At 49.2% G+C, this 27,869-nt stretch overlaps 1 pseudogene; it reads left to right on the plus strand.

The window, feature by feature from the left end:
• The window catches only part of LOC147711330 (uncharacterized), a 50,583-nt pseudogene extending 22,714 nt beyond the window's left edge, over nt 1-27,869 (plus strand).

A 27,869-nucleotide genomic window follows, 5' to 3' on the forward strand; every position in this document is an offset into this window, starting at 1 on the left:
TGGACAGAATGTAGAACAATGTCATACGTTCACCCCAGTACAAGGATCTGGGCCTAAATCCATCGTTTTTTTGCACTCCACACCACCCTGGGTTAGACACTGGCTATATGCAAATCAGCCCTGACCCTGTGCCTCATGGGAACAGTCCAGTCCGAACTACCAAGCCATGTCTTTCCCAGACTGGAATCAAGCATCCAAGGACCGATTTCTGGCTATCAGCCTTCATCAGCCTGGATAGCTGGAATCCAGTGGTGTGGAGAGCCTGGGACTCACGTCTGAGCATCCCCAGCACACTCTGGGTGAAAATTGCAAAAAACACAGTTGATGGACAGAATGTAGAACAATGTCATACATTCACCCCAGTACAAGGATCTGGGCCTAAATCCATCTTTTTTTGCACTTCATACCACCCTGGGTTAGACACTGGCTATATGCAAATCAGCTCTGACCCTGTGCCGCATGGGAACAGTCCAGTCCGAACTATCAAGCCATGTCTTTCCCAGACTGGAATCAAGCATCCAAGGACCGGTTTCTGGCTATCAGCCTTCATCAGCCTGGATAGCTTGACTCCAGTGGTGTGGAGAGCCTGGGACTCACGTCTGAGCATCCCCAGCACACTCGGGGTGAAAATTGCAAAAAACACAGTTGATCGTCAGAATGTAGAACAATGTCATACATTCACCCCAGTACAAGGATCTGGGCCTAAATCCATCGTTTTTTTTGCACTCCACACCACCCTGGGTTATACACTGGCTATATGCAAATCAGCTCTGACCCTGTGCCTCATGGGAACAGTCCAGTCCGAACTACCAAGCCATGTCTTTCCCAGACCGGAATCAAGCATCCAAGGACCGGTTTCTGGCTATCAGCCTTCATCAGCCTGGATAGCTTGACTCCAGTGGTGTGGAGAGCCTGGGACTCACGTCTGAGCATCCCCAGCACACTCGGGGTGAAAATTGCAAAAAACACAGTTGGTGGAAAGAATGTAGAACAATGTCATACATTCACCCCAGTACAAGGATCTGGGCCTAAATCCATCGTTTTTTTGCACTCCACACCACCCTGGGTTAGACACTGGCTATATGCAAATCAGCTCTGACCCTGTGCCTCATGGGAACAGTCCAGTCCAAACTACCAAGCCATGCCTTTCCCAGACTGGAATCAAGCATCCAAGGCCCCGTTTCTGGCTATCAGCCTTCATCAGCCAGGATAGCTTGACTCCGGTGGTGTGGAGAGCCTGGGACTCACGTCTGAGCATCCCCAGCACACTCGGGGTGAAAATTGCAAAAAACACAGTTGATGGACAGAATGTAGAACAATGTCATACATTCACCCCAGTACAAGGATCTGGGCCTACATCCATCAATTTTTTGCACTCCACACCACCCTGGGTTAGACACTGGCTATATGCAAATCAGCTCTGACCCTGTGCCTCATGGGAACAGTCCAGTCCGAACTACCAAGCCATGTCTTTCCCAGACTGGAATCAAGCATCCAAGGACCGGTTTCTGGCTATCAGCCTTCATCAGCCTGGATAGCTTGACTCCAGTGGTGTGGAGAGCCTGGGACTCACGTCTGAGCATCCCCAGCACACTCGGGGTGAAAATTGCAAAAAACACAGTTGGTGGACAGAATGTAGAACAATGTCATACATTCACCCCAGTACAAGGATCTGGGCCTAAATCCATCGTTTTTTTGCACTCCACACCACCCTGGGTTAGACACTGGCTATATGCAAATCAGCTCTGACCCTGTGCCTCATGGGAACAGTCCAGTCCAAACTACCAAGCCATGCCTTTCCCAGACTGGAATCAAGCATCCAAGGCCCCGTTTCTGGCTTTCAGCCTTCATCAGCCTGGATAGCTTGACTCCGGTGGTGTGGAGAGCCTAGGACTCACGTCTGAGCATCCCCAGCACACTCGGGGTGAAAATTGCAAAAAACACAGTTGATGGACAGAATGTAGAACAATGTCATACATTCACCCCAGTACAAGGATCTGGGCCTACATCCATCAATTTTTTGCACTCCACACCACCCTGGGTTAGACACTGGCTATATGCAAATCAGCTTTGACCCTGTGCCTCATGGGAACAGTCCAGTCCGAAATACCAAGCCATGCCTTTCCCAGACTGGAATCAAGCATCCAAGGACCGGTTTCTGGCTATCAGCCTTCATCAGCCTGGATAGCTTGACTCCAGTGGTGTGGAGAGCCTGGGACTCACGTCTGAGCATCCCCAGCACACTCGGGGTGAAAATTGCAAAAAACACAGTTGGTGGACAGAATGTAGAACAATGTCATACATTCACCCCAGTACAAGGATCTGGGCCTAAATCCATCGTTTTTTTGCACTCCACACCACCCTGGGTTAGACACTGGCTATATGCAAATCAGCTCTGACCCTGTGCCTCATGGGAACAGTCCAGTCCAAACTACCAAGCCATGCCTTTCCCAGACTGGAATCAAGCATCCAAGGCCCCGTTTCTGGCTTTCAGCCTTCATCAGCCTGGATAGCTTGACTCCGGTGGTGTGGAGAGCCTAGGACTCACGTCTGAGCATCCCCAGCACACTCGGGGTGAAAATTGCAAAAAACACAGTTGATGGACAGAATGTAGAACAATGTCATACATTCACCCCAGTACAAGGATCTGGGCCTACATCCATCAATTTTTTGCACTCCACACCACCCTGGGTTAGACACTGGCTATATGCAAATCAGCTTTGACCCTGTGCCTCATGGGAACAGTCCAGTCCGAAATACCAAGCCATGTCTTTCCCAGACTGGAATCAAGCATCCAAGGACCGGTTTCTGGCTATCAGCCTTCATCAGCCTGGATAGCTTGACTCCAGTGGTGTGGAGAGCCTGGGACTCACGTCTGAGCATCCCCAGCACACTCGGGGTGAAAATTGCAAAAAACACAGTTGATGGACAGAATGTAGAACAATGTCATACATTCACCCCAGTACAAGGATCTGGGCCTAAATCCATCTTTTTTTGCACTTCATACCACCCTGGGTTAGACACTGGCTATATGCAAATCAGCTCTGACCCTGTGCCGCATGGGAACAGTCCAGTCCGAACTATCAAGCCATGTCTTTCCCAGACTGGAATCAAGCATCCAAGGACCGGTTTCTGGCTATCAGCCTTCATCAGCCTGGATAGCTTGACTCCAGTGGTGTGGAGAGCCTGGGACTCACGTCTGAGCATCCCCAGCACACTCGGGGTGAAAATTGCAAAAAACACAGTTGATCGTCAGAATGTAGAACAATGTCATACATTCACCCCAGTACAAGGATCTGGGCCTAAATCCATCGTTTTTTTTGCACTCCACACCACCCTGGGTTATACACTGGCTATATGCAAATCAGCTCTGACCCTGTGCCTCATGGGAACAGTCCAGTCCGAACTACCAAGCCATGTCTTTCCCAGACCGGAATCAAGCATCCAAGGACCGGTTTCTGGCTATCAGCCTTCATCAGCCTGGATAGCTTGACTCCAGTGGTGTGGAGAGCCTGGGACTCACGTCTGAGCATCCCCAGCACACTCGGGGTGAAAATTGCAAAAAACACAGTTGGTGGACAGAATGTAGAACAATGTCATACATTCACCCCAGTACAAGGATCTGGGCCTAAATCCATCGTTTTTTTGCACTCCACACCACCCTGGGTTAGACACTGGCTATATGCAAATCAGCTCTGACCCTGTGCCTCATGGGAACAGTCCAGTCCAAACTACCAAGCCATGCCTTTCCCAGACTGGAATCAAGCATCCAAGGCCCCGTTTCTGGCTATCAGCCTTCATCAGCCTGGATAGCTTGACTCCGGTGGTGTGGAGAGCCTGGGACTCACGTCTGAGCATCCCCAGCACACTCGGGGTGAAAATTGCAAAAAACACAGTTGATGGACAGAATGTAGAACAATGTCATACATTCACCCCAGTACAAGGATCTGGGCCTACATCCATCAATTTTTTGCACTCCACACCACCCTGGGTTAGACACTGGCTATATGCAAATCAGCTCTGACCCTGTGCCTCATGGGAACAGTCCAGTCCGAACTACCAAGCCATGTCTTTCCCAGACTGGAATCAAGCATCCAAGGACCGGTTTCTGGCTATCAGCCTTCATCAGCCTGGATAGCTTGACTCCAGTGGTGTGGAGAGCCTGGGACTCACGTCTGAGCATCCCCAGCACACTCGGGGTGAAAATTGCAAAAAACACAGTTGGTGGACAGAATGTAGAACAATGTCATACATTCACCCCAGTACAAGGATCTGGGCCTAAATCCATCGTTTTTTTGCACTCCACACCACCCTGGGTTAGACACTGGCTATATGCAAATCAGCTCTGACCCTGTGCCTCATGGGAACAGTCCAGTCCAAACTACCAAGCCATGCCTTTCCCAGACTGGAATCAAGCATCCAAGGCCCCGTTTCTGGCTTTCAGCCTTCATCAGCCTGGATAGCTTGACTCCGGTGGTGTGGAGAGCCTAGGACTCACGTCTGAGCATCCCCAGCACACTCGGGGTGAAAATTGCAAAAAACACAGTTGATGGACAGAATGTAGAACAATGTCATACATTCACCCCAGTACAAGGATCTGAGCCTACATCCATCAATTTTTTGCACTCCACACCACCCTGGGTTAGACACTGGCTATATGCAAATCAGCTTTGACCCTGTGCCTCATGGGAACAGTCCAGTCCGAAATACCAAGCCATGTCTTTCCCAGACTGGAATCAAGCATCCAAGGACCGGTTTCTGGCTATCAGCCTTCATTAGCCTGGATAGCTTGACTCCAGTGGTGTGGAGAGCCTGGGACTCACGTCTGAGCATCCCCAGCACACTCTGGGTGAAAATTGCAAAAAACACAGTTGATGGACAGAATGTAGAACAATGTCATACATTCACCCCAGTACAAGGATCTGGGCCTAAATCCATTATTTTTTGCACTCCACACCACCCTGGGTTAGACACTGGCCATATGCAAATCAGCTCTGACCCTGTGCCTCATGGGAACAGTCCAGTCCGAACTACCAAGCCATGTCTTTCCCAGACTGGAATCAAACATCCAAGGACCGGTTTCTGGCTATCAGCCTTCATCAGCCTGGATAGCTTGACTCCAGTGGTGTGGAGAGCCTGGGACTCACGTCTGAGCATCCCCAGCACACTCGGGGTGAAAATTGCAAAAAACACAGTTGATGGACAGAATGTAGAACAATGTCATACATTCACCCCAGTACAAGGATCTGGGCCTAAATCCATCGTTTTTTTCCACTCCACACCACCTTGGGTTAGACACTGGCTATATGCAAATCAGCTCTGACCCTGTGCCTCATGGGAACAGTCCAGTCTGAACTACCAAGCCATGTCTTTCCCAGATTGGAATCAAGCATCCAAGGACCGTTTTCTGGCTATCAGCCTTCAACAGCCTGGATAGCTTGACTCCAGTGGTGTGGAGAGCCTGGGACTCACGTCTGAGCATCCCCAGCACACTCGGGTGAAATTTGCAAAAAACACAGTTTATTAACAGAATTTAGAACAATGTCATACAATCACCCCAGTACAAGGATCTGGGCCTAAATCCATCGTTTTTTTGCACTCCACACCACCCTGGGTTAGACACTGGCTATATGCAAATCAGCTCTGACCCTGTGCCTCATGGGAACAGTCCAGTCCGAACTACCAAGCCATGTCTTTCCCAGACTGGAATCAAGCATCCAAGGACCGGTTTCTGGCTATCAGCCTTCATCAGCCTGGATAGCTTGACTCCAGTGGTGTGGAGAGCCTGGGACTCACGTCTGAGCATCCCCAGCACACTCGGGGTGAAAATTGCAAAAAACACAGTTGATGGACAGAATGTAGAACAATGTCATACATTCACCCCAGTACAAGGATCTGGGCCTAAATCCATCGTTTTTTTGCACTCCACACCACCCTGGGTTAGACACTGGCTATATGCAAATCAGCTCTGACCCTGTGCCTCATGGGAACAGTCCAGTCCAAACTACCAAGCCATGCCTTTCCCAGACTGGAATCAAGCATCCAAGGCCCCGTTTCTGGCTTTCAGCCTTCATCAGCCTGGATAGCTTGACTCCGGTGGTGTGGAGAGCCTGGGACTCACGTCTGAGCATCCCCAGCACACTCGGGGTGAAAATTGCAAAAAACACAGTTGATGGACAGAATGTAGAACAATGTCATACATTCACCCCAGTACAAGGATCTGGGCCTAAATCCATTATTTTTTGCACTCCACACCACCCTGGGTTAGACACTGGCCATATGCAAATCAGCTCTGACCCTGTGCCTCATGGGAACAGTCCAGTCCGAACTACCAAGCCATGTCTTTCCCAGACTGGAATCAAACATCCAAGGACCGGTTTCTGGCTATCAGCCTTCATCAGCCTGGATAGCTTGACTCCAGTGGTGTGGAGAGCCTGGGACTCACGTCTGAGCATCCCCAGCACACTCGGGGTGAAAATTGCAAAAAACACAGTTGATGGACAGAATGTAGAACAATGTCATACATTCACCCCAGTACAAGGATCTGGGCCTAAATCCATCTTTTTTTGCACTTCATACCACCCTGGGTTAGACACTGGCTATATGCAAATCAGCTCTGACCCTGTGCCGCATGGGAACAGTCCAGTCCGAACTATCAAGCCATGTCTTTCCCAGACTGGAATCAAGCATCCAAGGACCGGTTTCTGGCTATCAGCCTTCATCAGCCTGGATAGCTTGACTCCAGTGGTGTGGAGAGCCTGGGACTCACGTCTGAGCATCCCCAGCACACTCGGGGTGAAAATTGCAAAAAACACAGTTGATCGTCAGAATGTAGAACAATGTCATACATTCACCCCAGTACAAGGATCTGGGCCTAAATCCATCGTTTTTTTTGCACTCCACACCACCCTGGGTTATACACTGGCTATATGCAAATCAGCTCTGACCCTGTGCCTCATGGGAACAGTCCAGTCCGAACTACCAAGCCATGTCTTTCCCAGACCGGAATCAAGCATCCAAGGACCGGTTTCTGGCTATCAGCCTTCATCAGCCTGGATAGCTTGACTCCAGTGGTGTGGAGAGCCTGGGACTCACGTCTGAGCATCCCCAGCACACTCGGGGTGAAAATTGCAAAAAACACAGTTGGTGGACAGAATGTAGAACAATGTCATACATTCACCCCAGTACAAGGATCTGGGCCTAAATCCATCGTTTTTTTGCACTCCACACCACCCTGGGTTAGACACTGGCTATATGCAAATCAGCTCTGACCCTGTGCCTCATGGGAACAGTCCAGTCCAAACTACCAAGCCATGCCTTTCCCAGACTGGAATCAAGCATCCAAGGCCCCGTTTCTGGCTATCAGCCTTCATCAGCCTGGATAGCTTGACTCCGGTGGTGTGGAGAGCCTGGGACTCACGTCTGAGCATCCCCAGCACACTCGGGGTGAAAATTGCAAAAAACACAGTTGATGGACAGAATGTAGAACAATGTCATACATTCACCCCAGTACAAGGATCTGGGCCTACATCCATCAATTTTTTGCACTCCACACCACCCTGGGTTAGACACTGGCTATATGCAAATCAGCTCTGACCCTGTGCCTCATGGGAACAGTCCAGTCCGAACTACCAAGCCATGTCTTTCCCAGACTGGAATCAAGCATCCAAGGACCGGTTTCTGGCTATCAGCCTTCATCAGCCTGGATAGCTTGACTCCAGTGGTGTGGAGAGCCTGGGACTCACGTCTGAGCATCCCCAGCACACTCGGGGTGAAAATTGCAAAAAACACAGTTGGTGGACAGAATGTAGAACAATGTCATACATTCACCCCAGTACAAGGATCTGGGCCTAAATCCATCGTTTTTTTGCACTCCACACCACCCTGGGTTAGACACTGGCTATATGCAAATCAGCTCTGACCCTGTGCCTCATGGGAACAGTCCAGTCCAAACTACCAAGCCATGCCTTTCCCAGACTGGAATCAAGCATCCAAGGCCCCGTTTCTGGCTTTCAGCCTTCATCAGCCTGGATAGCTTGACTCCGGTGGTGTGGAGAGCCTAGGACTCACGTCTGAGCATCCCCAGCACACTCGGGGTGAAAATTGCAAAAAACACAGTTGATGGACAGAATGTAGAACAATGTCATACATTCACCCCAGTACAAGGATCTGGGCCTACATCCATCAATTTTTTGCACTCCACACCACCCTGGGTTAGACACTGGCTATATGCAAATCAGCTTTGACCCTGTGCCTCATGGGAACAGTCCAGTCCGAAATACCAAGCCATGCCTTTCCCAGACTGGAATCAAGCATCCAAGGACCGGTTTCTGGCTATCAGCCTTCATCAGCCTGGATAGCTTGACTCCAGTGGTGTGGAGAGCCTGGGACTCACGTCTGAGCATCCCCAGCACACTCGGGGTGAAAATTGCAAAAAACACAGTTGGTGGACAGAATGTAGAACAATGTCATACATTCACCCCAGTACAAGGATCTGGGCCTAAATCCATCGTTTTTTGCACTCCACACCACCCTGGGTTAGACACTGGCTATATGCAAATCAGCTCTGACCCTGTGCCTCATGGGAACAGTCCAGTCCAAACTACCAAGCCATGCCTTTCCCAGACTGGAATCAAGCATCCAAGGCCCCGTTTCTGGCTTTCAGCCTTCATCAGCCTGGATAGCTTGACTCCGGTATTGTGGAGAGCCTAGGACTCACGTCTGAGCATCCCCAGCACACTCGGGGTGAAAATTGCAAAAAACACAGTTGATGGACAGAATGTAGAACAATGTCATACATTCACCCCAGTACAAGGATCTGGGCCTACATCCATCAATTTTTTGCACTCCACACCACCCTGGGTTAGACACTGGCTATATGCAAATCAGCTTTGACCCTGTGCCTCATGGGAACAGTCCAGTCCGAAATACCAAGCCATGTCTTTCCCAGACTGGAATCAAGCATCCAAGGACCGGTTTCTGGCTATCAGCCTTCATCAGCCTGGATAGCTTGACTCCAGTGGTGTGGAGAGCCTGGGACTCACGTCTGAGCATCCCCAGCACACTCGGGGTGAAAATTGCAAAAAACACAGTTGATGGACAGAATGTAGAACAATGTCATACATTCACCCCAGTACAAGGATCTGGGCCTAAATCCATCTTTTTTTGCACTTCATACCACCCTGGGTTAGACACTGGCTATATGCAAATCAGCTCTGACCCTGTGCCGCATGGGAACAGTCCAGTCCGAACTATCAAGCCATGTCTTTCCCAGACTGGAATCAAGCATCCAAGGACCGGTTTCTGGCTATCAGCCTTCATCAGCCTGGATAGCTTGACTCCAGTGGTGTGGAGAGCCTGGGACTCACGTCTGAGCATCCCCAGCACACTCGGGGTGAAAATTGCAAAAAACACAGTTGATCGTCAGAATGTAGAACAATGTCATACATTCACCCCAGTACAAGGATCTGGGCCTAAATCCATCGTTTTTTTTGCACTCCACACCACCCTGGGTTATACACTGGCTATATGCAAATCAGCCCTGACCCTGTGCCTCATGGGAACAGTCCAGTCCGAACTACCAAGCCATGTCTTTCCCAGACCGGAATCAAGCATCCAAGGACCGGTTTCTGGCTATCAGCCTTCATCAGCCTGGATAGCTTGACTCCAGTGGTGTGGAGAGCCTGGGACTCACGTCTGAGCATCCCCAGCACACTCGGGTGAAAATTGCAAAAAACACAGTTGGTGGACAGAATGTAGAACAATGTCATACATTCACCCCAGTACAAGGATCTGGGCCTAAATCCATCGTTTTTTTGCACTCCACACCACCCTGGGTTAGACACTGGCTATATGCAAATCAGCTCTGACCCTGTGCCTCATGGGAACAGTCCAGTCCAAACTACCAAGCCATGCCTTTCCCAGACTGGAATCAAGCATCCAAGGCCCCGTTTCTGGCTATCAGCCTTCATCAGCCTGGATAGCTTGACTCCGGTGGTGTGGAGAGCCTGGGACTCACGTCTGAGCATCCCCAGCACACTCGGGGTGAAAATTGCAAAAAACACAGTTGATGGACAGAATGTAGAACAATGTCATACATTCACCCCAGTACAAGGATCTGGGCCTACATCCATCAATTTTTTGCACTCCACACCACCCTGGGTTAGACACTGGCTATATGCAAATCAGCTCTGACCCTGTGCCTCATGGGAACAGTCCAGTCCGAACTACCAAGCCATGTCTTTCCCAGACTGGAATCAAGCATCCAAGGACCGGTTTCTGGCTATCAGCCTTCATCAGCCTGGATAGCTTGACTCCAGTGGTGTGGAGAGCCTGGGACTCACGTCTGAGCATCCCCAGCACACTCGGGGTGAAAATTGCAAAAAACACAGTTGGTGGACAGAATGTAGAACAATGTCATACATTCACCCCAGTATAAGGATTTGGGCCTAAATCCATCGTTTTTTGCACTCCACACCACCCTGGGTTAGACACTGGATATATGCAAATAAGCTCTGACCCTGTGCCTCATGGGAACAGTCCAGTCCAAACTACCAAGCCATGCCTTTCCCAGACTGGAATCAAGCATCCAAGGCCCCGTTTCTGGCTTTCAGCCTTCATCAGCCTGGATAGCTTGACTCCGGTGGTGTGGAGAGCCTAGGACTCACGTCTGAGCATCCCCAGCACACTCGGGGTGAAAATTGCAAAAAACACAGTTGATGGACAGAATGTAGAACAATGTCATACATTCACCCCAGTACAAGGATCTGAGCCTACATCCATCAATTTTTTGCACTCCACACCACCCTGGGTTAGACACTGGCTATATGCAAATCAGCTTTGACCCTGTGCCTCATGGGAACAGTCCAGTCCGAAATACCAAGCCATGTCTTTCCCAGACTGGAATCAAGCATCCAAGGACCGGTTTCTGGCTATCAGCCTTCATTAGCCTGGATAGCTTGACTCCAGTGGTGTGGAGAGCCTGGGACTCACGTCTGAGCATCCCCAGCACACTCTGGGTGAAAATTGCAAAAAACACAGTTGATGGACAGAATGTAGAACAATGTCATACATTCACCCCAGTACAAGGATCTGGGCCTAAATCCATTATTTTTTGCACTCCACACCACCCTGGGTTAGACACTGGCCATATGCAAATCAGCTCTGACCCTGTGCCTCATGGGAACAGTCCAGTCCGAACTACCAAGCCATGTCTTTCCCAGACTGGAATCAAACATCCAAGGACCGGTTTCTGGCTATCAGCCTTCATCAGCCTGGATAGCTTGACTCCAGTGGTGTGGAGAGCCTGGGACTCACGTCTGAGCATCCCCAGCACACTCGGGGTGAAAATTGCAAAAAACACAGTTGATGGACAGAATGTAGAACAATGTCATACATTCACCCCAGTACAAGGATCTGGGCCTAAATCCATCGTTTTTTTCCACTCCACACCACCTTGGGTTAGACACTGGCTATATGCAAATCAGCTCTGACCCTGTGCCTCATGGGAACAGTCCAGTCTGAACTACCAAGCCATGTCTTTCCCAGATTGGAATCAAGCATCCAAGGACCGTTTTCTGGCTATCAGCCTTCAACAGCCTGGATAGCTTGACTCCAGTGGTGTGGAGAGCCTGGGACTCACGTCTGAGCATCCCCAGCACACTCGGGTGAAATTTGCAAAAAACACAGTTTATTAACAGAATTTAGAACAATGTCATACAATCACCCCAGTACAAGGATCTGGGCCTAAATCCATCGTTTTTTTGCACTCCACACCACCCTGGGTTAGACACTGGCTATATGCAAATCAGCTCTGACCCTGTGCCTCATGGGAACAGTCCAGTCCGAACTACCAAGCCATGTCTTTCCCAGACTGGAATCAAGCATCCAAGGACCGGTTTCTGGCTATCAGCCTTCATCAGCCTGGATAGCTTGACTCCAGTGGTGTGGAGAGCCTGGGACTCACGTCTGAGCATCCCCAGCACACTCGGGGTGAAAATTGCAAAAAACACAGTTGATGGACAGAATGTAGAACAATGTCATACATTCACCCCAGTACAAGGATCTGGGCCTAAATCCATCGTTTTTTTGCACTCCACACCACCCTGGGTTAGACACTGGCTATATGCAAATCAGCTCTGACCCTGTGCCTCATGGGAACAGTCCAGTCCAAACTACCAAGCCATGCCTTTCCCAGACTGGAATCAAGCATCCAAGGCCCCGTTTCTGGCTTTCAGCCTTCATCAGCCTGGATAGCTTGACTCCGGTGGTGTGGAGAGCCTGGGACTCACGTCTGAGCATCCCCAGCACACTCGGGGTGAAAATTGCAAAAAACACAGTTGATGGACAGAATGTAGAACAATGTCATACATTCACCCCAGTACAAGGATCTGGGCCTAAATCCATCGTTTTTTTGCACTCCACACCACCTTGGGTTAGACACTGGCTATATGCAAATCAGCTCTGACCCTGTGCCTCATGGGAACAGTCCAGTCTGAACTACCAAGCCATGTCTTTCCCAGATTGGAATCAAGCATCCAAGGACCGTTTTCTGGCTATCAGCCTTCAACAGCCTGGATAGCTTGACTCCAGTGGTGTGGAGAGCCTGGGACTCACGTCTGAGCATCCCCAGCACACTCGGGTGAAATTTGCAAAAAACACAGTTTATTAACAGAATTTAGAACAATGTCATACAATCACCCCAGTACAAGGATCTGGGCCTAAATCCATCATTTTTTTGCACTCCACACCACCCTGGGTTAGACACTGGCTATATGCAAATCAGCTCTGACCCTGTGCCTCATGGGAACAGTCCAGTCCGAACTACCAAGCCATGTCATTCCCAGACTGGAATCAAGCATCCAAGGACCGGTTTCTGGCTATCAGCCTTCATCAGCCTGGATAGCTTGACTCCAGTGGTGTGGAGAGCCTGGGACTCACGTCTGAGCATCCCCAGCACACTCGGGGTGAAAATTGCAAAAAACACAGTTGATGGACAGAATGTAGAACAATGTCATACATTCACCCCAGTACAAGGATCTGGGCCTAAATCCATCTTTTTTTGCACTTCATGCCACCCTGGGTTAGACACTGGCTATATGCAAATCAGCTCTGACCCTGTGCCTCATGGGAACAGTCCAGTCCGAACTATCAAGCCATGTCTTTCCCAGACTGGAATCAAACATCCAAGGACCGGTTTCTGGCTATCAGCCTTCATCAGCCTGGATAGCTTGACTCCAGTGGTGTGGAGAGCCTGGGACTCACGTCTGAGCATCCCCAGCACACTCGGGGTGAAAATTGCAAAAAACACAGTTGATGGACAGAATGTAGAACAATGTCATACATTCACCCCAGTACAAGGATCTGGGCCTAAATCCATCGTTTTTTTGCACTCCACACCACCTTGGGTTAGACACTGGCTATATGCAAATCAGCTCTGACCCTGTGCCTCATGGGAACAGTCCAGTCTGAACTACCAAGCCATGTCTTTCCCAGATTGGAATCAAGCATCCAAGGACCGTTTTCTGGCTATCAGCCTTCAACAGCCTGGATAGCTTGACTCCAGTGGTGTGGAGAGCCTGGGACTCACGTCTGAGCATCCCCAGCACACTCGGGTGAAATTTGCAAAAAACACAGTTTATTAACAGAATTTAGAACAATGTCATACAATCACCCCAGTACAAGGATCTGGGCCTAAATCCATCATTTTTTTGCACTCCACACCACCCTGGGTTAGACACTGGCTATATGCAAATCAGCTCTGACCCTGTGCCTCATGGGAACAGTCCAGTCCGAACTACCAAGCCATGTCATTCCCAGACTGGAATCAAGCATCCAAGGACCGGTTTCTGGCTATCAGCCTTCATCAGCCTGGATAGCTTGACTCCAGTGGTGTGGAGAGCCTGGGACTCACGTCTGAGCATCCCCAGCACACTCGGGGTGAAAATTGCAAAAAACACAGTTGATGGACAGAATGTAGAACAATGTCATACATTCACCCCAGTACAAGGATCTGGGCCTAAATCCATCTTTTTTTGCACTTCATGCCACCCTGGGTTAGACACTGGCTATATGCAAATCAGCTCTGACCCTGTGCCTCATGGGAACAGTCCAGTCCGAACTATCAAGCCATGTCTTTCCCAGACTGGAATCAAGCATCCAAGGACCGGTTTCTGACTATCAGCCTTCATCAGCCTGGATAGCTTGACTCCAGTGGTGTGGAGAGCCTGGGACTCACGTCTGAGCATCCTCAGCACACTCGGGGTGAAAATTGCAAAAAACACAGTTGATGGACAGAATGTAGAACAATGTCATACATTCACCCAAGTACAAGGATCTGGGCCTAAATCCATCGTTTTTTTGCACTCCACACCACCCTGGGTTAGACACTGGCTATATGCAAATCAGCTCTGACCCTGTGCCTCATGGGAACAGTCCAGTCCGAACTACCAAGCCATGTCTTTCTCAGACTGGAATCAAGCATCCAAGGACCGGTTTCTGGCTATCAGCCTTCATCAGCCTGGATAGCTTGACTCCAGTGGTGTGGAGAGCCTGGGACTCACGTCTGAGCATCCCCAGCACACTCGGGGTGAAAATTGCAAAAAACACAGTAGATGGACAGAATGTAGAACAATGTCATACATTCGCCCAAGTAAAAGGATCTGGGCATAAATCCATCTTTTTTTGCACTCCATACCACCCTGTGTTAGACACTGGCTATATGCAAATCAGCTCTGACCCTGTGCCTCATGGGAACAGTCCAGTCCGAACTATCAAGCCATGTCTTTCCCAGACTGGAATCAAGCATCCAAGGACCGGTTTCTAGCTATCAGCCTTCATCAGCCTGGATAGCTTGACTCCAGTGGTGTGGAGAGCCTGGGACTCACGTCTGAGCATCCCCAGCACACTCGGGGTGAAAATTGCAAAAAACACAGTTGATGGACAGAATGTAGAACAATGTCATACATTCACCCCAGTACAATGATCTGGGCATAAATCCATCTTTTTTTGCACTCCATACCACCCTGTGTTAGACACTGGCTATATGCAAATCAGCTCTGACCCTGTGCCGCATGGGAACAGTCCAGTCCGAACTATCAAGCCATGTCTTTCCCAGACTGGAATCAAGCATCCAAGGACCGGTTTCTGGCTATCAGCCTTCATCAGCCTGGATAGCTTGACTCCAGTGGTGTGGAGAGCCTGGGACTCACGTCTGAGCATCCCCAGCACACTCGGGGTGAAAATTGCAAAAAACACAGTTGATCGTCAGAATGTAGAACAATGTCATACATTCACCCCAGTACAAGGATCTGGGCCTACATCCATCAATTTTTTGCACTCCACACCACCCTGGGTTAGACACGGGCTATATGCAAATCAGCTTTGACCCTGTGCCTCATGGGAACAGTCCAGTCCGAAATACCAAGCCATGTCTTTCCCAGACTGGAATCAAGCATCCAAGGACCGGTTTCTGGCTATCAGCCTTCATTAGCCTCGATAGCTTGACTCCAGTGGTGTGGAGAGCCTGGGACTCACGTCTGATCATCCCCAGCACACTCTGGGTGAAAATTGCAAAAAACACAGTTGATGGACAGAATGTAGAACAATGTCATACATTCACCCCAGTACAAGGATCTGGGCCTAAATCCATTCTTTTTTGCACTCCACACCACCCTGGGTTAGACACTGGCCATATGCAAATCAGCTCTGACCCTGTGCCTCATGGGAACAGTCCAGTCCGAACTACCAAGCCATGTCTTTCCCAGACTGGAATCAAACATCCAAGGACCGGTTTCTGGCTATCAGCCTTCATCAGCCTGGATAGCTTGACTCCAGTGGTGTGGAGAGCCTGGGACTCACGTCTGAGCATCCCCAGCACACTCGGGGTGAAAATTGCAAAAAACACAGTTGATGGACAGAATGTAGAACAATGTCATACATTCACCCCAGTACAAGGATCTGGGCCTAAATCCATCGTTTTTTTGCACTCCACACCACCTTGGGTTAGACACTGGCTATATGCAAATCAGCTCTGACCCTTTGCCTCATGGGAACAGTCCAGTCTGAACTACCAAGCCATGTCTTTCCCAGATTGGAATCAAGCATCCAAGGACCGTTTTCTGGCTATCAGCCTTCAACAGCCTGGATAGCTTGACTCCAGTGGTGTGGAGAGCCTGGGACTCACGTCTGAGCATCCCCAGCACACTCGGGTGAAATTTGCAAAAAACACAGTTTATTAACAGAATTTAGAACAATGTCATACAATCACCCCAGTACAAGGATCTGGGCCTAAATCCATCGTTTTTTTGCACTCCACACCACCCTGGGTTAGACACTGGCTATATGCAAATCAGCTCTGACCCTGTGCCTCATGGGAACAGTCCAGTCCGAACTACCAAGCCATGTCTTTCCCAGACTGCAATCAAGCATCCAAGGACCGGTTTCTGGCTATCAGCCTTCATCAGCCTGGATAGCTTGACTCCAGTGGTGTGGAGAGCCTGGGACTCACGTCTGAGCATCCCCAGCACACTCGGGGTGAAAATTGCAAAAAACACAGTTGATGGACAGAATGTAGAACAATGTCATACATTCACCCCAGTACAAGGATCTGGGCCTAAATCCATCTTTTTTGCACTTCATACCACCCTGGGTTAGACACTGGCTATATGCAAATCAGCTCTGACCCTGTGCCTCATGGGAACAGTCCAGTCCGAACTATCAAGCCATGTCTTTCCCAGACTGGAATCAAGCATCCAAGGACCGGTTTCTGACTATCAGCCTTCATCAGCCTGGATAGCTTGACTCCAGTGGTGTGGAGAGCCTGGGACTCACGTCTGAGCATCCCCAGCACACTCGGGGTGAAAATTGCAAAAAACACAGTTGATGGACAGAATGTAGAACAATGTCATACATTCACCCAAGTACAAGGATCTGGGCCTAAATCCATCGTTTTTTTGCACTCCACACCACCCTGGGTTAGACACTGGCTATATGCAAATCAGCTCTGACCCTGTGCCTCATGGGAACAGTCCAGTCCGAACTACCAAGCCATGTCTTTCTCAGACTGGAATCAAGCATCCAAGGACCGGTTTCTGGCTATCAGCCTTCATCAGCCTGGATAGCTTGACTCCAGTGGTGTGGAGAGCCTGGGACTCACGTCTGAGCATCCCCAGCACACTCGGGGTGAAAATTGCAAAAAACACAGTAGATGGACAGAATGTAGAACAATGTCATACATTCACCCAAGTAAAAGGATCTGGGCATAAATCCATCTTTTTTTGCACTCCATACCACCCTGTGTTAGACACTGGCTATATGCAAATCAGCTCTGACCCTGTGCCTCATGGGAACAGTCCAGTCCGAACTATCAAGCCATGTCTTTCCCAGACTGGAATCAAGCATCCAAGGACCGGTTTCCAGCTATCAGCCTTCATCAGCCTGGATAGCTTGACTCCAGTGGTGTGGAGAGCCTGGGACTCACGTCTGAGCATCCCCAGCACACTCGGGGTGAAAATTGCAAAAAACACAGTTGATGGACAGAATGTAGAACAATGTCATACATTCACCCCAGTACAATGATCTGGGCATAAATCCATCTTTTTTTGCACTCCATACCACCCTGTGTTAGACACTGGCTATATGCAAATCAGCTCTGACCCTGTGCCGCATGGGAACAGTCCAGTCCGAACTATCAAGCCATGTCTTTCCCAGACTGGAATCAAGCATCCAAGGACCGGTTTCTGGCTATCAGCCTTCATCAGCCTGGATAGCTTGACTCCAGTGGTGTGGAGAGCCTGGGACTCACGTCTGAGCATCCCCAGCACACTCGGGGTGAAAATTGCAAAAAACACAGTTGATCGTCAGAATGTAGAACAATGTCATACATTCACCCCAGTACAAGGATCTGGGCCTAAATCCATCGTTTTTTTTGCACTCCACACCACCCTGGGTTAGACACTGGCTATATGCAAATCAGCTCTGACCCTGTGCCTCATGGGAACAGTCCAGTCCGAACTACCAAGCCATGTCTTTCCCAGACCGGAATCAAGCATCCAAGGACCGGTTTCTGGCTATCAGCCTTCATCAGCCTGGATAGCTTGACTCCGGTGGTGTGGAGAGCCTGGGACTCACGTCTGAGCATCCCCAGCACACTCGGGGTGAAAATTGCAAAAAACACAGTTGATGGACAGAATGTAGAACAATGTCATACATTCACCCCAGTACAAGGATCTGGGCCTAAATCCATCGTTTGTTTGCACTCCACACCACCTTGGGTTAGACACTGGCTATATGCAAATCAGCTCTGACCCTGTGCCTCATGGGAACAGTCCAGTCCGAAATACCAAGCCATGTCTTTCCCAGACTGGAATCAAGCATCCAAGGACCGGTTTCTGGATATCAGCCTTCATTAGCCTGGATAGCTTGACTCCAGTGGTGTGGAGAGCCTGGGACTCACGTCTGAGCATCCCCAGCACACTCTGGGTGAAAATTGCAAAAAACACAGTTGATGGACAGAATGTAGAACAATGTCATACATTCACCCCAGTACAAGGATCTGGGCCTAAATCCATTATTTTTTGCACTCCACACCACCCTGGGTTAGACACTGGCTATATGCAAATCAGCTCTGACCCTGTGCCTCATGGGAACAGTCCAGTCCGAACTACCAAGCCATGTCTTTCCCAGACTGGAATCAAACAACCAAATACCGGTTTCTGGCTATCAGCCTTCATCAGCCTGGATAGCTTGACTCCAGTGGTGTGGAGAGCCTGGGACTCACGTCTGAGCATCCCCAGCACACTCGGGGTGAAAATTGCAAAAAACACAGTTGATGGACAGAATGTGGAACAATGTCATACATTCACCCCAGTACAAGGATCTGGGCCTAAATCCATCGTTTTTTTGCACTCCACACCACCTTGGGTTAGACACTGGCTATATGCAAATCAGCTCTGACCCTGTGCCTCATGGGAACAGTCCAGTCTGAACTACCAAGCCATGTCTTTCCCAGATTGGAATCAAGCATCCAAGGACCGTTTTCTGGCTATCAGCCTTCATCAGCCTGGATAGCTTGACTCCAGTGGTGTGGAGAGCCTGGGACTCACGTCTGAGCATCCCCAGCACACTTGGGGTGAAAATTGCAAAAAACACAGTTGATGGACAGAATGTAGAACAATGTCATACATTCACCCCAGTACAAGGACCTGGGCCTAAATCCATCGTTTTTTTGCACTCCACACCACCCTGGGTTAGACACTGGCTATATGCAAATCAGCTCTGACCCTGTGCCTCATGGGAACAGTCCAGTCCGAACTACCAAGCCATGTCTTTCCCAGACTGGAATCAAGTATCCAAGGACCGGTTTCTGGCTATCAGCCTTCATTAGCCTGGATAGCTTGACTCCAGTTGTGTGGAGAGCCTGGGACTCATGTCTGAGCATCCCCAGCACACTCGGGGTGAAAATTGCAAAAAACACAGTTGATGGACAGAATGTAGAACACTGTCATACATTCACCCCAGTACAAGGATCTGGGCCTAAATCCATTATTTGATTGCACTCCACACCACCCTGGGTTAGACACTGGCTATATGCAAATCCGCTCTGACCCTGTGCCTCATGGGAACAGTCCAGTCCGAACTACCAAGCCATGTCTTTCCCAGACTGAAATCAAACATCCAAGGACCGGTTTCTGGCTATCAGCCTTCATCAGCCTGGATAGCTTGACTCCAGTGGTGTGGAGAGCCTGGGACTCACGTCTGAGCATCCCCAGCACACTCGGGGTGAAAATTGCAAAAAACACAGTTGATGGACAGAATGTAGAACAATGTCATACATTCACCCCAGTACAAGGATCTGGGCCTAAATCCATCGTTTTTTTGCACTCCACACCACCTTGGGTTAGACACTGGCTATATGCAAATCAGCTCTGACCCTGTGCCTCATGGGAACAGCCCAGTCCGAACTACCAAGCCATGTCTTTCCCAGATTGGAATCAAGCATCCAAGGACCGGTTTCTGGCTATCAGCCTTCATCAGCCTGGATAGCTTGACTCCAGTGGTGTGGAGAGCCTGGGACTCACGTCTGAGCATCCCCAGCACACTTGGGGTGAAAATTGCAAAAAACACAGTTGATGGACAGAATGTAGAACAATGTCATACATTCACCCCAGTACAAGGACCTGGGCCTAAATCCATCGTTTTTTTGCACTCCACACCACCCTGGGTTAGACACTGGCTAAATGCAAATCAGCTCTGACCCTGTGCCTCATGGGAACAGTCCAGTCCGAACTACCAAGCCATGTCTTTCCCAGACTGGAATCAAGCATCCAAGGACCAGTTTCTGGCTATCAGCCTTCATCAGCCTGGATAGCTTGACTCCAGTGGTGTGGAGAGCCTGGGACTCACGTCTGAGCATCCCCAGCACACTCGGGGTGAAAATTGCAAAAAACACAGTTGATGGACAGAATGTAGAACAATGTCATACATTCACCCCAGTACAAGGATCTGGGCCTAAATCCATCGTTTTTTGCACTCCACACCACCCTGGGTTAGACACTGGCTATATGCAAATCAGCTCTGACCCTGTGCCTCATGGGAACAGTCCAGTCCGAACTACCAAGCCATGTCTTTCCCAGACTGGAATCAAGCATCCAAGGACCGGTTTCTGGCTATCAGCCTTCATCAGCCTGGATAGCTTGACTCCAGTGGTGTGGAGAGCCTGGGACTCATGTCTGAGCATCCCCAGCACACTCGGGGTGAAAATTGCAAAAAACACAGTTGATGGACAGAATGTAGAACAATGTCATACATTCACCCCAGTACAAGGATCTGGGCCTAAATCCATCGTTTTTTTTGCACTCCACACCACCCTGGGTTAGACACTGGCTATATGCAAATCAGCTCTGACCCTGTGCCTCATGGGAACAGTCCAGTCCGAACTACCAAGCCATGTCTTTCCCAGACTGGAATCAAGCATCCAAGGACCGGTTTCTGGCTATCAGCCTTCATCAGCCTGGATAGCTTGACTCAAGTGGTGTGGAGAGCCTGGGACTCACGTCTGAGCATCCCCAGCACACTCGGGGTGAAAATTGCAAAAAAACACAGTTGATGGACAGAATGTAGAACAATGTCATACATTCACCCCAGTACAAGGATCTGGGCCTAAATCCATCGTTTTTTTGCACTCCACACCACCCTGGGTTAGACACTGGCTATATGCAAATCAGCTCTGACCCTGGGCCTCATGGGAACAGTCCATTCCGAACTACCAAGCCATGTCTTTCCCAGACTGGAATCAAGCATCCAAGGACCGGTTTCTGGCTATCAGCCTTCATCAGCCTGGATAGCTTGACTCCAGTGGTGTGGAGAGCCTGGGACTCACGTCTGAGCATCCCCAGCACACTCGGGGTGAAAATTGCAAAAAACACAGTTGATGGACAGAACGTAGAACAATGTCATACATTCATCCCAGTACAAGGATCTGGGCCTAAATCCATCGTTTTTTTGCACTCCACACCACCCTGGGTTAGACACTGGCTATATGCAAATCAGCTCTGACCCTGTGCCTCATGGGAACAGTCCAGTTCGAACTACCAAGCCATGTCTTTCCCAGAGTGGAATCAAGCATCCAAGGACCGGTTTCTGGCTATCAGCCTTCATCAGCCTGGATAGCTTGACTCCAGTGGTGTGGAGAGCCTGGGACTCACGTCTGAGCATCCCCAGCACACTTGGGGTGAAAATTACAAAAAAACACAGTTGATGAACAGAATGTAGAACAATGTCATACATTCACCCCAGTACAAGGATCTGGGCCTATATCCATCGTTTTTTTGCACTCCACACCACCCTGGGTTAGACACTGGCTATATGCAAATCAGCTCTGACCCTGTGCCTCATGGGAACAGTCCAGTCCGAACTACAAGCCATGTCTTTACCAGACTGGAATCAAGCATCCAAGGACCGGTTTCTGGCTATCAGCCTTCATCAGCCTGGATAGCTTGACTCCAGTGGTGTGGAGAGCCTGGGACTCACGTCTGAGCATCCCCAGCACACTCGGGGTGAAAATTGCAAAAAACACAGTTGATGGACAGAATGTAGAACAATGTCATACATTCACCCCAGTACAAGGATCTGGGCCGAAATCCATCATTTTTTTGCACTCCACACCACCCTGGGTTAGACACTGGCTATATGCAAATCAGCTCTGACCCTGTGCCTCATAGGAACAGTGCAGTCCGAACTACCAAGCCATGTCTTTCCCAGACTGGAATCAAGCATCCAAGGACCGGTTTCTGGCTATCAGCCTTCATCAGCCTGGATAGCTTGACTCCAGTGGTGTGGAGAGCCTGGGACTCATGTCTGAGCATCCCCAGCACACTCGGGGTGAAAATTGCAAAAAACACAGTTGATGGACAGAATGTAGAACAATGTCATACATTCACCCCAGTACAAGGATCTGGGCCTAAATCCATCGTTTTTTTGCACTCCACACCAGCCTGGGTTAGACACTGGCTATATGCAAATCAGCTCTGACCCTGTGCCTCATGGGAACAGTCCAGTCCGAACTGCCAAGCCATGTCTTTCCCAGACTGGAATCAAGCATCCAAGGACCGGTTTCTGGCTATCAGACTTCATCAGCCTGGATAGCTTGACTCCAGTGGTGTGGAGAGCCTGGGACTCACGTCTGAGCATCCCCAGCACACTCGGGGTGAAAATTGCAAAAAACACTGTTGATGGACAGAATGTAGAACAATGTCATACATTCACCCCATACGCAAAGACACAATTATAAACTAACCTTGTCTATTGTCTTTGTCAGTATTAAATGCAGCAGTTAAATTAATGGCATGTGCTTATTTTGTGTGCTTATGTTATGTTTTTTCTGTGATGAAGAGCTTAAGGAGTTTGTGCTGTTCAAAAAGGAAAAGTAATTATAATGCTGCTTGATTGTGCTTATTGCTAGGTAACATAATTAACAGGATTAATTAGTAAAGGGGGCGGGTAACAGAATTGGTCTCAATTCTTTAATTAATTGATGTCTTGTGTTTGTTTAATAATAGTTTCCAAAGTGAGGCCTAAAGGTGGTTCAGAAAATATGGCTGACAGAGCTGCAGACGCAAAAGCTTGTCCAGAGTGAAGTATTTGCACATGCGTAGCTGTGAAGATTTTTACTGCACTGTCATTGTTAATTGAAAAGCAGTTCTTTGGTCGCGTTGAACGTGCTCATGGAGAGAAGGCTCAAGGACAGGAACTTAAAGTGTCTGCCAAGGTTAGGAAGTAAATGTTCGAAACTCGAGGAAAAAGTAACTTTCTTGAGGAAGCTGAAAGATGTGGAAATGAAACACAATAGGGCTTATTTGAAGCCTGGACTTGGTCAAGAGTCGGAGATGACCTAATAATTTTATCATGGACTGACACAGGACAGCCAATGAAAAGCTCGGATTTGCTTAAAAGAATGTAAAATGTAGAAAGTTTAGCTAGAGAGAAAGGTATAAAGTCTGACACTATGAGCAAGGAAAAAACTCTTACTTTCCGATTCCTGCGTGACATGACATGCTGATGGACCTTTGGCGCATGTAAGGACAGCAGACTTTTAAATTATTTTTCCTTTTTAGGTGAAGTGAGAATTAGTCAGGGAAATAGATTTAGGGAATGGAAACTGTTATTCTGCTAATACTTCGTTTTTCTGAGCTTGCTTTGAAAATGTCAGTTTAATTCATTTCCTCATTTAAATGCTGCTTTATTAATTGCTTATAAAATAAAGATTTTAAAACGTAAATGCTTTTTCTTTATGAAAATAAAGTTAATAAAATTAGATTTGAAAAGACAAGCTGATCTTGTTTATTCATGGTCTAGTTTCCATCAGTTAATCCACTCACCTTAGTGGTTTGATTAATAAATAATGAATTTTTAAAACCATGGTGAAGATAAATAAACTGCAGTTGTATATAATAATGTAAATAATATGTGAATAGTTTTATTTATCATACCACCTGATTCAGTACTCAAAAATGGTCTCATTGGTTTTATGGGCCTTTATATGTGTTTCATGATTAATGGTGAGTATTGAGGTGATAGGTAGCGTTTATTAGACAGTTTTTCAATCAGAGCGCTGGATCAAGCATAAACAGCAAGAAGGAAAAAGAAGAGTAGAAGGCAGGATACCACACACCTCCCTCCCTAACGGAGACAATAAGCAAAATTAAGGAGGCGAGTGGCAGGAAAAAAGAACATATAACAGAAGCGAAAGGATTTAAGATAAACACTAAACACACACATAACACAAAGTATGGTACAAAGTAGAAAGCCCCAACGGGAGCAACAGCCCTGCTGCTCAGCCTCCAGATATGAACTGACATAGACACTTAAACATACACAGAGGCAACATTCCGTGATGTCACAGAGACTGGCTGAGCAGCAGAGAACAGGACACAGTGAAAGGACAGAGAAGAGTAGTAGGCAGAATCCCACATCCTTCCCATCTTCTTGGCAGCAAAGCAACTGCAGGTCAGCCCACAAACACATAGCAGGACAGTCCTTCCTCTTCAGTCTTCCAGCTTTCTCCTTGGCAGAGGTTCCGTCTTGATTCCAGGATGATCTAATTTTATGTAGTCTGGGGTCCTATACTTATAGCCCTAAAAGTCTTTGTTCCCTTTGTGCAGGAGGGCTCTGAGCCCGGTCTGAACCAGTTCTGAGTGTTACTTGAGCACTTTGTTTTCCTGGCTTCTCCTTTCCTTTCAGAGAGAGGGGCAGGGTCGTCAGCCGCCCAGCAGGAGGTGGAGCCAGCATTGTGGAAGGCAGGCACAGCCCCATTCAAGCCCAGGCTCTATCTCCTCCCACCACTCTAGATGCTTCAGCCCAAGGATGTCCCAATCAGCCTCTGGGAGCCACCCAGCCCCTGTCACTCACAAACCAGACAGTCAATTCACAAACAGACCAAGGCGCACAGAAAGGTCAGACAAGAGAACAGCCGCTTTCTAAAAGTGTTGTTCTCAAACACACAATTTAAAAACCACCTTTCCTAAAAGATGTGTTATTAAATTCTGAGCTCAGGGATACCAGACTTTTATGTCCATCTTGCTCCTATGGGAAGATATGCAGGTAACCACTGTACACAGCATTCCCCATTATAGCCTATGGGCAAATTAGCCTTACAGCAGTGCACAAAAGAAAATGCCTGTAATTCACTACCAGAACATGTCACCTGCACTAGTACATGCTCTACCTTTCACATACACTGCACCCTGTCCAGGGGGGGGTACCTTGGGCCTCCCATAGGGGTGTCCAATGTGTACAGAAAGGGAAGGGTTAGCTGGTCAGTGGGGACACTGGCAAGGTTGACATTTCAGTCCACAGACTGCACACAGGCACTGCTTTGGCAGGCCTGAGACTCCATTTTAGGGCTACTCGTGTGGGTGGCACAATCAGTGCTGCAGGCGCACTAGTAGCATTTGAATCACCAGCCCTGGCACACTGAGTGCACTTTACTAGGGACTTCTTGGTAATACAAATATGCCAATCATGGATAACCAATTACAATAATAATTTACTCAGGGACCATTTGCACTTTGACACTGATCAGCAGTGGTAAAGTGCCCAAAGCATCTAAACCAGCAAAAACGAAATCCAGCACAGAGTCAAGAATACAGGAGGTAGAGGCAAAAAGTCAAGCGAACCACGCCAAAGATGCCAGGTCTAACAGTCATGTATTCCAGTTGCAACTGTGATTCTATGCAAATGTTTGTGAACGATGTACACTGTTGTCAAAATACTGACAAGTCACACAAAAATGCAGTGCTTAGAGATGAGTGGGTGCTGTGGTGAGCAGCCCGGCCACATCAATACACTGTTGCACATTCAACTCCCTGGGGACGGGCTCGGACCAGGGAGTATAAATAAACGGCGACGTCAGCACACATGGATGACGGCACGGATCAAGCAATTGAGTGGCTGTGCATCCTTATTGCGCTCCAGCATAATTAGGCCTCCCTCCTTGTATCACTCCATCTGCAGTCCCCTCCGACCCCGGCATATTCCCTGGCCCCATCTGTACTCACGACTAACACATTGGCGACGAGGAGTGATGTTCGGACCGCACATGCGCGCCCGCCTCTCGCAACGCAGGTCGGCGTTGGTGGCAGGCGCGAAGGCGCGAGGCGGTGCTGGCGATACTCTGCAGCAGGCTTGCTGCGCGTGACGCCCGGAGGCTGTGGGGGACTACCGAGAGCGGTAAAGTGACCGCGCGCGGCGGATCTGCTGGAGCAGTGGAGGAGTGGGCCGTATTTGAGGCCTAGGGCGGTGCGGCCAATTGGAAGAGCGTGCGCGGCCTTCTTCCTGGCACGCATGCGCAGTGAGTCCGGAGCGCTGTGGGAGCACGGGGAGAGCGAGCTGAAGCACCGGCAGGCATGGTAGGCCCTGATCGGGGCCGGGCAAAGTCACGTTGACCCAGCTGATGGGGCGAGCTGCCTGGACATGGGTGAGAGAGCAGAGGCCCACACCAGCAGACAGTGGCTGTAAGGATCGTCATACGGCTCAGTACTGGGGACTGAAGGTAACTGCAGAGGGAGCAGTATCTGTTGGTGGTGGCAGCAGTGGGGGGCGCCAGAGGTGAACGGCGAGGGATCGCGCAAGCCAGGCAAGGGGCAGCAAGAATCCAGAGACTACCATGACTACGCCGCAGGCGTCAGCGGCCCCCTAGGACGAGGGAGCTGCAGGGGGTAGACCTGGACCATGCATGGCAGTGAAAGCCCTCCCTGAATTTAGCCAGCTGGCAGACCCTGCGATAGGGGCGCTGCGGTGCGCAAGTGGATAGGCCAGCTGGAGAATTACTTTGTGGCCACCAGGGAAACAGACAATGCAGTAAAGCGTTCCACTATGCTCTTGATGGGGGATATGAACTATACAACCTCTTACAGGACCTCCCGAACACGGGGGACGGCAACGACTATGAGAAGGCCGCCAGAGCACTTAACCGCCATCTTGATCCACAGGTCAATACGGACTTTGAACATTTCAAACTCCGCCAGGCTAAACAGAGGGAGGATGAGTCCATAGACATGTTCTTTGCATGTCTGCGGAAGCTGGCGAGCTCCTACGTGGCGATTGACCGGCAGTTCAAGACAAAGGCGCATCTCATAGTGGGGTGCAAATCTCTGGAACTGCGGAAGCTGATATTACCACAGCCAGGAATATCTCTGGATGACATCTTGGTCCTGGGTAGGTCCCACGAGCTGGCAGATGTTCGGGCTGGTGAGATGGAATCTGCATTGGCCAAAAGATCTACGAATCCTCCACCACTGTATCCTAGTCCCATCAAGGAGGAAAGAGTGGAGGCTATCATGAAGACATTTAGTAGGGGAGCCAGTACCACTACAGGCACTGAGGAGCGCCAGAACAAGCAAGGGTGCTGGAACGGCGGTCAAGCGAATCACTCCCAGAGGGGATGTCCGGCTCAGGGGCGACAATGTCTCAAGTGCAACAAATTTGGACACTTCGCAAAAATGTGCCAGAGCAGGGCAAGATCTGGAGCGGGTCGGCCCAAAGGCCCAAGGTTCCAACGCAGCGCTGAAGCCATTCAGGAGGCAGAGGAACTGGATAGCTGGTGCCAGAAGTTAATGGTGACTGAGGATGACAACGACAACGTATTAGTAGTGTCAAACATTCGAGAAGTCAACACCACAAGAAGGCCGCCTGCACTGTGTCAGATATGGATAGGAGACAACTGCATTCAAACTCTCATCGAGACAGGGGGATCAGTGAATATCCTAGATGCGGCGCAATATGATGGACTACGACCCAAACCTCGGCTGGTGCCTACCATGGTAAAAATACTCACCTATGGGGGACATACCCCAATCTCACTCAAGGAGTAA

Source organism: Lissotriton vulgaris, chromosome 5 (assembly GCF_964263255.1).
Source record: "Lissotriton vulgaris chromosome 5, aLisVul1.2, whole genome shotgun sequence".
In the NCBI taxonomy this organism is placed as follows: domain Eukaryota; kingdom Metazoa; phylum Chordata; class Amphibia; order Caudata; family Salamandridae; genus Lissotriton; species Lissotriton vulgaris.